General features: G+C 38.5%; 1 non-coding gene across 1 annotated transcript; it reads right to left on the minus strand.

Moving 5' to 3' along the window:
• Nucleotides 1-10,543: 10,543 nt before the first annotated feature.
• Nucleotides 10,544-10,650, minus strand: LOC112998219 (small nucleolar RNA R71). The gene has a single exon (XR_003263258.1). It is a non-coding gene; the product is annotated as a small nucleolar RNA R71 (small nucleolar RNA).
• Between the last annotated feature and the right edge of the window lie 705 nt (nt 10,651-11,355).

Raw genomic sequence — 11,355 nt, forward strand, 5'->3', positions numbered from 1 at the left:
CCCTCTTCCATTCCCTCCAAGAGCAGTTTCCAATAAAAAAATGGAAGAGGCAGAGAAAGAGATCTTGGACACGTTTAGAAAAGTAGAGGTAAACACACCTCTGTTGGATGCAATAAAGCAAATTCCAAGATATGCCAAATTCTTGAAGGAGCTGTGCACTAATAAGCGGAAGCTTAAAGGAAGTGAACGGATTAGCATGGGCAGAAATGTTTCCACATTGATTGGTAAATCTGTTCCTCAAATTCCTGAAAAATGCAAAGATCCAGGTACATTCAGCATACCTTGTATTATAGGGAATAGTAAGTTTAATAATGCCATGCTAGATTTAAGAGCTTCTGTTAGTGTTATGCCTATGTCTATTTTTAATTCTCTATCTCTAGGTCCCTTGCAGTCAACTGATGTGGTAATTCATTTAGCTAATAGAAGTGTTGCCTACCCTGTTGGTTTCATAGAAGATGTCTTAGTTAGAGTTGGTGAACTGATTTTCCCTGTTGATTTTTATATTTTGAATATGGAAGCTGGATTTTCTCAAGGATCAGTTCCCATCATTCTAGGCAGACCCTTTATGAAAACGGCTAGAACTAAGATAGATGTTTATGCAGGCACAATATCCATGGAGTTTGGTGATATAACTGTTCATTTTAATATTCTGGATGCTATGAAATACCCATCTGAAGATCTTTCTGTATTTCGTGCTGAAATAATTGACCATGTTGTTGATGAATACATGACTGATCTTTATTCTAATCTGCATGCCTCTCACTCTTCATGCATTGAGTCTGAAATTGTACTTGATCATATGTCTGAATTTGATGCTAAGAGTGAATCTGAGAGTGAATTTGAGAGTGATATTGATTGCATGTCTAGTGGTGGTGTTTTACCTCTTGAGATTGATTTTATAGAGTCAGATAGGACTAACCATGTTTCAGGAAGTACACATACCTCTGACTTTCTTTATGAGGTAAAGGCTGAGAAACCATCTCCATCTACCACTGTCCAGCCGACCACACCAGAATTGAAGCCTCAACCATCAAATTTAAAATACGCTTACTTGGATGATAGCAAGAGTTTTCCAGTGATTATATCTGCCTCCCTTGTTGATGAGCAAGAGGAGAAGTTGTTGTCAGTTCTCAAGAAGCATAAGAAGGCTATAGGCTGGACCCTGGCGGACATCCCTGGTATTAGCCCATCCACATGTATGCATCGAATAAATTTAGAGGATGGAGCTAAACCAGTAAGGCAGCCACAGAGAAGACTCAACCCGGTGATTCTTGATGTAGTGAAGAAGGAGATAACCAAGCTTTTGCAAGCTGGAATCATTTATCCTGTCTCCGACAGCCAATGGGTGAGTCCCGTCCAGGTAGTCCCGATGAAGACCGGCCTCACAGTGATAAAAAATGAGTAGGAGGAGCTAATTCCTACTCGGGTGCAGAACAGTTGGAGAGTCTGCATTGACTATAGGAGGCTGAACCAGGTTACCAAAAAGGACCATTTTCCCCTGCCATTCATTGACCAGATGCTTGAACGCCTGGCAGGTAAATCCCACTACTGTTTCCTTGATGGTTTTTCTGGTTATATGCAAATTACTATTGCTCCTGAGGATCAGGAAAAGACCACATTCACCTGCCCCTTTGGCACTTTTGCCTATAGGAGGATGCCTTTCGGCCTGTGCAATGCCCCTGGTACCTTCCAGCGGTGCATGATTAGTATTTTCAGTGATTTTTTAGAAAATTGAATAGAGGTGTTTATGGATGATTTCACTGTATATGGATCCTCTTTTGATGGTTGTTTGAATAGTTTGGAAAAAGTTTTGAATAGATGCATTGAAACTAACCTTGTTCTAAATTTTGAAAAATGTCATTTTATGGTTGAGCAAGGTATAGTTTTAGGCCACATTATTTCCAATAAGGGTATTGAAGTAGATCCTGCAAAAATTTCTGTTATTTCACAATTGCCTTACCCCTCTTGTGTGCCAGAGGTGCGATCTTTTCTTGGTCATGCAGGATTCTACAGGCGCTTTATAAGGGATTTTAGCAAAGTAGCCCTTCCATTGTCCAACTTGTTGCAAAAGGAGGTGGAGTTTGACTTTAACGACAGATGCAAAGAGGCTTTTGATTGCCTCAAAAGAGCGCTGACTACCACCCCCATCATCCAGGCACCCGACTAGATAGCCCCTTTTGAGCTTATGTGTGTATCTTAACAATTTAGTAAAAGCCTTAGAAGAGTAACTTTTAATTAGTAAAGGTTTAGGAATAATTAATTCAACCCCCCCTTCTTAATTATTCATAGGCCACTCGATCCAACAGTACCCTCCACTAGAATTGATCCACAAGAGATGTACCCTCTCTTGTTCTCAGTCAACAACCCAAGTAGATGTACCCTCTACATATACCACAAAGGATGTACCCTCCAATGTGTTAAGACAGAGATCTCAGGCGGTTAAACCTTTGATACTTTGTGAATGGGGAAACAAAAGAATTCTCAGGCGGTTAGTCCTTCAAACACTTTTGTATAATGGAATGGGAAGAATGAAAAGAATTCTCAAACTGTGTCATTTTGAATTCATTGACAAGGGAGAAGGGAGACACAAAAGAATTCAAGCGGTTAGTCCTTCGTTCTTTTGGAAAAGGGAGAAGAGAGACACAAAAAGAATTCAAGCGGTTAGTCCTTGGTGAATTCTTTTTTGCAAAGGGAGAAGAGATGAAAAGAATGAATAGCACAAGTTTTCAAGGTTTAGAAAATCAGAAAACTTTGGAAAGCTTTTGGCACAAAGAAGAAGAAGAAGTTCAAAGAGATTCAAGGCTTGTAAAGGATTGTATAAGATTGATTGGAAAAGTGTATTGAAAAGCAAATCAAAGCCTTGCATTTAGATGAGTTATAACTTTTAGAAAAACTTAAAACCAATTTGAAAAAGTCAAAAAAGCATTTGAACAGTTACATCTTTTGATTTATTTAGAAACAATCACTGGTAATCGATTACCAAATCAATGCAATCGATTACACAAAGCTTTTATGTGAAAGGATGTGACTCTTCACATTTGAATTTGAATTTCAACGTTCAAAGGCACTGGTAATCGAATACCAAAACATTTTAATCAATTACAGCATTTTGAAATCAATTGGAACGTTGTAAATTCATTTGAAAACTTTTTCAAATCCATTTTGCTACTGGTAATCGATTACAACAATCTGGTAATTGATTACCAGAGAGTAAAAACTCTTTGGTAAACATGTTTTGAGAAAAACCATGTGCTACTCAATTTTTGAGAAAACCTTTTCATACTTATCTTGATTAAGCCTTCTCTTGATTCTTGAATCTTGAGTCTTGAATCTTGATTCTTGAAATCTTGATCTCTTGAATCTTGATTCTTGATTCTTGAAATCAACATTCCTCTTGAATCTTGAAGTGTTCTTGATTCTATCTTGAATATCTTGAACTCATTCTTTGATTGACCTTTGAGCTTTTTGTCATCACCTTTGTCATCATCTTTTGTTATCATCAAAACATCTTTGAATCACTCTTGATTCATCATGAAGCTTTGCTTCTACAATCTCCTCCTTTTTGATGATGACATCTTCTAAAATCAAGAAACACACACACACACTTTTTCCTAGTCGATCACTCACATAAATTTCCATTCTCCCCCTTTGTTTTTGAATTTATGCTTATCTTAAAATTAAGTTAATTACTCATGTGAGTTCTTGATTTAATCCCTATTTCTCTGAGAGATTTGAGAGATTTTGCTATGTGAAGATCTGCAGAGACCAGAGCTTGAAGTAGGAACCGATTTGATTGCTTGAGATGAGTTTGTGAGTGATTGTGAGATCCTAGAGGTGAAGGAGACATCCTCACCACTTGTATTTTTGCAATTTTTCATCTTGTTCTTCTCTTTGTTGTAAAGAAGGCTTCTTGGTATGGAAAGCTAAATCCTCTATTGGATCTTCCCTATAGGTACCTGTCATACCCTAATTTCGTCTGGGGACTATTGTTTGATGGCATGCAACCTTTGGTTGACCGCTTCGAGGTACTTGGCACCCTTTGTTGCACAATACGTGAAGTTCCGAGACATGCCAGAAATCAAAAGTAAGCATTGTTACGCAATCCATGAAATTCCGTAACATGCCGAAAATCAAAAGGAAGTATTGTTACGCAATCTGTGAGTTTCCGTAACATTCCGAAAGCTAAAAAAGGAGTAATTACATGACCCGTAAGGTTCTGTAACCTTACAAAAAGAAAACAAGTATGGTTACGAAATTCGTAAAGTTTCGTAACGTTACAGAAAAAGAATCACCAAAAAAGCAAAAGGGGGTCTATTTAGTAAAAAAAAGGGGTACAAATAGCAACCAGGCCCACTTGGACCTTCCAGGATGTTCCTCTAGAAGGCGGTTGCTTCTGGAGGAAGCAACCTAGCTCGCCTGGGGGAGCTGGGTGGCAAGCTCCTCCCCTATTTTCTTAAAAATAGAGGGAGGAGTGAAGGTGAAAGGGGTTCAACCCTTCTGGTACTTCGTAATCACTTAAAATTAGTGAAGAAAATTGTTTCCGTGAAGAAAATCCAAGCCGAGGCACTTCCGTAACGTTTCCGTGTGTGATTTCACGAAGATTTTCAACCGTTCTTCGTCGTTCGTCGTTCGTTCTTCGGTCTTCAACCGGTAAGTTCCCGAAATCGAACTTTTCAATTCATTCTATATACCCTTAGTGGTCCCCACTTGTTTCAGGTGCTTTTATTTTCATTTCATTTACTTTTCGTACCCCCTTTTGACGTGCTTTAGTCATTTACTTAAGTCATTTTTTTGCCTAATCAAAAAATAAAATAAATTTCGACCGATCATTTGAATTGTAATATCCGTTAATTTCTGTTAAAGTGAAATCCGAGCGTTCGGTCATGTCGTAACCACGTTGGAAACCAAAAAGAGGTGAAATAATAATATAATAATCAAAAAATATCTTTTAGTAAAATAAACCAAAAAAATCAATCGGACGTTTCTCTTTGGGATTTCTCTTTCTTAATTGAATTGACTAATAACTAAAGTGAAACTAAGGCTAAAATCAGCTCGCAAAGTCAAGCTCGTCCGCAAAAAATCAATAAAAAGGATTTTAAGGTTCGATACCTCAGTTTTTTCTCACCAAGTAAAAATGGATCATTTTAAGGTCCAACGCCTTAAAAGGACGACCTTCCAAGTAAAAAGAATCGCTTGATTCACCCTTTAGAAAGAACTACGTAGGTCTGATTTCCTCTTCGATGGAGGGTACGTAGGAGCAACAGCCCCGCTTTTGTCGACCTCAAAATAAAAAAGAAATAAAAGTTTAGATACACAATTTCACACGATTCTAATTTAAGGATGTTGTCCTTTGGGACAAACGTGAGAGGTGCTAATACCTTCCTCAAATGTAAATACAACTCCCGAATTTGGAATATTCTTCATGACCGGTTTCCTTCGGTTTTTCCGACATTTTCCACAAATAAACGTTGGTGGCGACTCCATGCATTTTCCTCCTTTGGAAGACGCACCCGTGAGCCTCGCCTCACTCGCCCGCCAAAGGGTAGGTTGCGACAGTTGGCGACTCCATTGGGGATTGTTTTTGTGAGTTAGGCCTATTTTAGGAAAGTGTGGAATTGTGAAACTTTGTGTGTGCATTTTTTTGAACTGTGTAAATATAATAAATGCTGTCTTTTCCACATTTTTACACTACATTCTAAGCACCCACGGGTTTGAGTAAAAAGGGGCCCTATACCCGGGTTCATGGAAAAGTAAGGAGTGGAGGCGAATCTATGGTCATGCTAGGTGATGTGCCATCATTTTCTTCTATTTTCTAAACCCTTTTTGCACCATTTTAATTACTGATTGGTCTTAATTGTCAATTAATCAGGCAGTTTTATTATTTGGGTTCATTTAGCTAATTTGATCTTTTTAATCTAATTTCAGGAATTAATGAAACATTGGGCTTAATCCGGATTTTGGTTATGGACTTGAAGAGGGAAAATAAAGCAACGCTTACATTAGTTAATTTCTAATTAGGAAATTTTGCAATTTTATTTTATGTTGTTCAGTGTTTATTTTGTTTTGGGCCAGAGTATTGTAATAGGGCCCAGTGACTTTGAGTGACTCTTTTTAAATAGCAGCCTTGGGATTCGTGCAGGGCATTCTGTTATGCTATTTTCATTATTCAGAGCTTTGGTTTTAGGTTTTCACGTTTTTCTGTTCCGTTGTTACGGTTTTCGTTCTTAATGCAAATTTCCGTTTTTTGCTTCTAATTACAAGTTCATTCTTGCTTATTCTTCTACTTTCATTTACGTTTCTGTCTCATTTACGTTTTTGTTCATTTACGTTTCTGCTTCATGTTTCATTTGCGTTTTCTGTTTGAATCCATGGAAGGCTAGATTTTCTGGTGTTGTTTCCTTTTGAGGATGAAGCCCAACTCTCTTTGAGGTTTCACTTGTAATGTGGTTTCCTGGCAGTTTTCCCTTCACCAGTTATCCCAATTTCGTGAATATTCATCAGTGCATGCTTCGTGTTCGATTAATTGCCTCTGAGCCTAACTTGGGTTCATGCTTAATGGATGAAGGGCTAACTGGTGTATGTGGTGCCTAATCACGTATTGAAAACCCTAAGTTGATTTTCGCTTAGTAAATTAAAATAGGGTTGGATTAAGTGGTTGACTGTTAGGGACGAATTCTCCATAACCCAGGATAAGAGAATGGCTTATGAATCAGAGGAAACAACCCATTTTTAATATTAGTAGTTTCGTATTCCAGTTTACTTGTTCTGCTCTTTAATTACCAAACAACCAAACCCCGCCCCCCCCCCCCCAATCGTTACTGTTACTGCAAGTATATTATGAACATTTGGTTTGTCACTGCTCGTTGGGAAATGACCTAGGATCACTTCCTAGTTACTGCATTTTCATGTTTATTTGATTCGGGTACGGCCTCGATCACCCTACTCCTATATCTCTTAGTAGCTGAGGAACCCATTACCTCAACCCTCATACAAGAGGAAGGGAAACACCAGCTTCCCATCTACATGATCAACTTCATACTCCATGAAGCTGAGAAGCGCTACCAAATGATAGAGAATGTGGTGCTAGCACTCATACTTGACAGTCACGTACTTCTTAGGCCATACTTTAAGAGTCACCAAGTGGTAGTCATGACAAACGACCCCATCAAACAGGTTTTGCAAAAGCCTGAACTGGCAAGGAAGATGGTAGCGTGGTCCATCGAACTGTCACATTTGATCTCCAATACAAACCTTGTGGCCCCATGAAGACACAGTTCATGGTAGACTTTCTAGCAGAATTTGCAAGAAATGACCAAACCACCTTAGACTGGTGGAACCTCTATGTGGATGGTGTGTCTAATGTGAAGGCAAGCGAGGCAAACATCGTCCTCAAACACTCCAACAACATCACCTTAAAGCAAACCCTAAATCTCAACTTCAACACCTCAAAGAATCAAGTTGAGTAAGAGGCACTTATAACAAGCCAAAAACTAGCACAAGAAGTTGGGGCCAAGAAGCTAAGATGCTACAGTGACTCGTTGCTTGTCCAAGGGCAAGTTGCCAACAGATATTAGACCAAAGAAATAGTATTGTTCAAGTACTACCGCACTACCAAAAATCTTATTGACAACTTTGAATGCTTCGATATGTATTACATACCAAGGGAGAGAAACACCAAAGCAAACCTGCTTTACAAGCTGGCCAACACCAAAAAGTCTGAGCATCTCAAGACTATCATCTAGGAAATGCTCCAAACTCCTACCATATACACTGATGAAGTTATGGCCGGGGAAGAGGAGGAACCAAATTGAATGACCCCTTACAAGAATTTCCTAATTCTAGGGGTGTTGCCAACAAACGAGAATGAAGCCCGACACTTGAAATGGAACGCTAGCTACTATGTCATCCTTGATGGTGAACTATTCAAAAAAGGGTTGACAACACCCTTGATCAAATACTTGAATGGACAACATGCAAACTATGTCATAGATGTGTCATTATTTTCTCCTATTTCTTAACCCTTTTTGTCACCAATTTAATTACTGATTAACTCTAATTGTCAAATTTATTATTCAGTTTAATCAATTGGGCCCACTTGACTAATTTGGTGTTTTTAATTCAATTTCTGGATAATTATAAGCAATTGGGACGAGCCAGATTGGACTTGAAGAGAGAAGACAATTTTATTAGATTTCGTCTAATTTCATTTTATTGCGTTCAGTTTTTATTTAGTATTTTTATTTCGTTTTAGGCAAAAATAATGTAATCAGGCCCAGTGACTTTGAGTGACCCTTATAAATAGTAGCCTTGGGATTTGTGGAGGGTATTCTGTTATGCTATTATTGAGGATTTTTAGGGTTTTATGTTTTGGGAGTTTTGTAATACTGTTCATGTGAATGCAATTTCGTTTATGTTCCTTCCCCTGCCTTTAGCTTCATTTTCGTTTTCTGCCTTTAGCTTCATTTACGTTTTCTGCCTTTAGCTTCATTTACGTTTCTGCTTCTAGTTTCATTTATGTTTTCTGCTTTTGTTGAACTTATGGAAGGCTAAATTTCTAGTGTTGTTTCCCTCTGAGGATGAAGCGTAATTCTCTTTGAGGTTCTGTTTTTAATGTTGGTCTCTTATCGGTTTTCCCTTCACCAATTATCCCACATGTGTTTTGTTAATCTGGGCACGCTTCGTGTTCGATTAGTTGCCTCTGTGCTTAAATTACGTTCGTGCTTAATGAACAAGGGGTTAATTGGTGTATGTGTTGCTTAATCACATATTGATAACCCTAAGTTGATTTTCGCTTAGTAAATTAAATTAGGGTTGGATTAAGTGGTTAACTGCTAGGGGTGAAATCCTCACAACCTAGGATAAGAGAATAGCTTCTGAATCAGAGGAAACAACAAGTTTTTAATTCTATTAATTTCGTATTCTAATCTGCTTGTTCTTAAATTCACAAAAACAAACACCCCCCCCCAAATTTTTACTGTTATAACGAAGCATATTATGAACATTTCGTTAGTCATTGCTCGTTGGGAAACGACCTAGGATCACTTCCTAGTTACTGCATTTTAATGTTTATTTGATTCGGGTACGGTCTCGATCAAATTTGGTGTCGTTGCCGGGGAGCAGTGGTCCAAAAGTTCATAATAGCTAGTGATTCGTGTTTTATGTTTAGTTGTTTTACGTTTAATTCTTTTGTTTAGTATGTTCGTGTTGTGTTAGTGTGTTGTGTTAGTGTGTTGTTCTGTTTTATTTGATGTTCTGTTTTGCAATTTAGTAGTATCCCTTGTTCAGCGCTTCCCCTGTTTCAGTTTCATGTTTTGCTGAGAATAATGCTTAGTGACAGAATTAGAGATTGATTTTGTGTTACTTACTGTTCACACAGCATTACATTAGTGACTGCTGCTGATAATTTAATTGGCGATTTTTGTTTTGATAGTTAGGGTTGTTATTTTTGGCTGAATTTTGGTGTGGTAGGTTCTTTTGACTCATATTTTGTGTGAAAAATGCCAGGAACACTTGGTGTGGTCAGATTTGAGAGATTTAAAAAAATTTGAGAACTTGTGTTTACCAAAACTTCAAACGGCCATAACTTTTGCTCCAGGAATCAAAATGACTATTATTATATATGTATTTGGGGTAGAAAAAAATTTCCCATACCATGGCAGCCACCATAGGCGAGCTGAGGTCTCTAACTAGCCAAAATCGCCTGTTTACTAGTTTTTTTTTTATTTTTCAAGTTTTATTGTTTTATTTTTATAAACTTTCCTTAGGTAGTTTCCATAGTTAGACTTTGAATTTTTGTCTGAAAATTTTTGTGCTATCTTTTCATGATTTTAGGGTGTTGCTCACAAAATTTCAAGTCATTTGGATATCATTTAAGGGTAGCTGTAGTTCAAACCTATAGTGTTACTTGCATGAGAAGGCAACTAGTTGTGCATGCTGAATGTATTGTATGACTAGAGGCAATCCATCCGACTTACAACCCTTTGATCCTAAAATAGATAGAACATTTCATAGATTAGTTAGGCATAGTGTGCATCCTACTTTCCCTGAACATTTTGTGCCTTTTGAACATCCTAAGCATTCTGCTACTGGTGAGTCTGTGCATTCTATGGTTGGTGATTTTGAACATCCTGATTTTGAGCATTATAATTTTGAACATTATGAAAATATGGCTCAACCTCCAACTCGTGAGAGGACTGTAAGGGAAATGGCTGCACCTGATTTCACTTATGAAAGCTTGTGCATTCAATACCCTAATGAGGATGTCCCTTATGTTCTTAAAACTGGACTGATCCACTTGTTGCCCAAGTTTCATGGTCTTGCAGGTGAAGACCCTCATAAACATCTGAAAGAATTCCATATTGTCTACTCCACCATGAAACCTCCAAATGTCCAAGAAGATCACATCTTTCTGAAGGCCTTTCCTCATTCTTTAGAGGGAGAGGCAAAGGACTGGCTATATTACCTTGCTCCAAGGTCCATCACGAGCTGGGATGACCTCAAGAGAGTATTCTTAGAAAAAATTTTCCCTGCTTCCAGGACCACGACCATCAGAAAGGATATTTCAGGCATTAGGCAACTCAGTGGAGAGAGCCTATATGAATACTGGGAGAGATTTAAAAAACTAAGCGCCAGTTGCCCTCACCACCAAATTTCTGAGCAGCTTCTTCTCCAATATTTTTACGAAGGACTCAGTAACATGGAGAGAAGTATGATTGATGCTGCCAGTGGTGGAGCCCTTGGAGACATGACCCCTACGAAAGCCAAGAATTTAATTGAGAAGATGGCTTCCAACTCCTAGCAATTTAGTGCCAGAAATGATGCTATTGTCATTAGAGGAGTGCATGAAGTAGCCATGAATTCATCTTCATCAGCTGAAACTAAGAAGCTTGAAGGTAAACCAGATGCCTTGGTTAACCTGGTAACCCAGCTGGCCTTGAATAAGAAATCTGTACCTGTCGCAAGAGTCTGTGGTTTATGCTCCTCTGCCGACCACCATACAAACCTTTTCCCTTCTATGCAGCAACCTGGAGCAATTAAGTAGCCTGAAGCTTATGCTGCAAACATTTACAATAGACATCCTCAACCTTAGTAGCAAAATCAGCCACAATAGAACAATTATGACCTAATCAGGTACAATCCCGGGTGGAGGAATCATCCCAACCTTAGATGGTTGAGTCCTTCACAACAGCAGCAGCAGCAACAACAACAGCCTTATTTTCAAAATGCTGCTGGCCCAAGCAGACCATACGTTCCTCCACCAATCCAGCAGCAACAACAGCAACAACCCCAGAAATAGCAAACAGTTGAGGCCCCTCCACAACCTTCCCTTGAAGAACTTGTGAGGCAAATGATTAT

The sequence above is a fragment of the Glycine max genome, chromosome 10 (genome assembly GCF_000004515.6).
Source record: "Glycine max cultivar Williams 82 chromosome 10, Glycine_max_v4.0, whole genome shotgun sequence".
Lineage (NCBI taxonomy): Eukaryota > Viridiplantae > Streptophyta > Magnoliopsida > Fabales > Fabaceae > Glycine > Glycine max.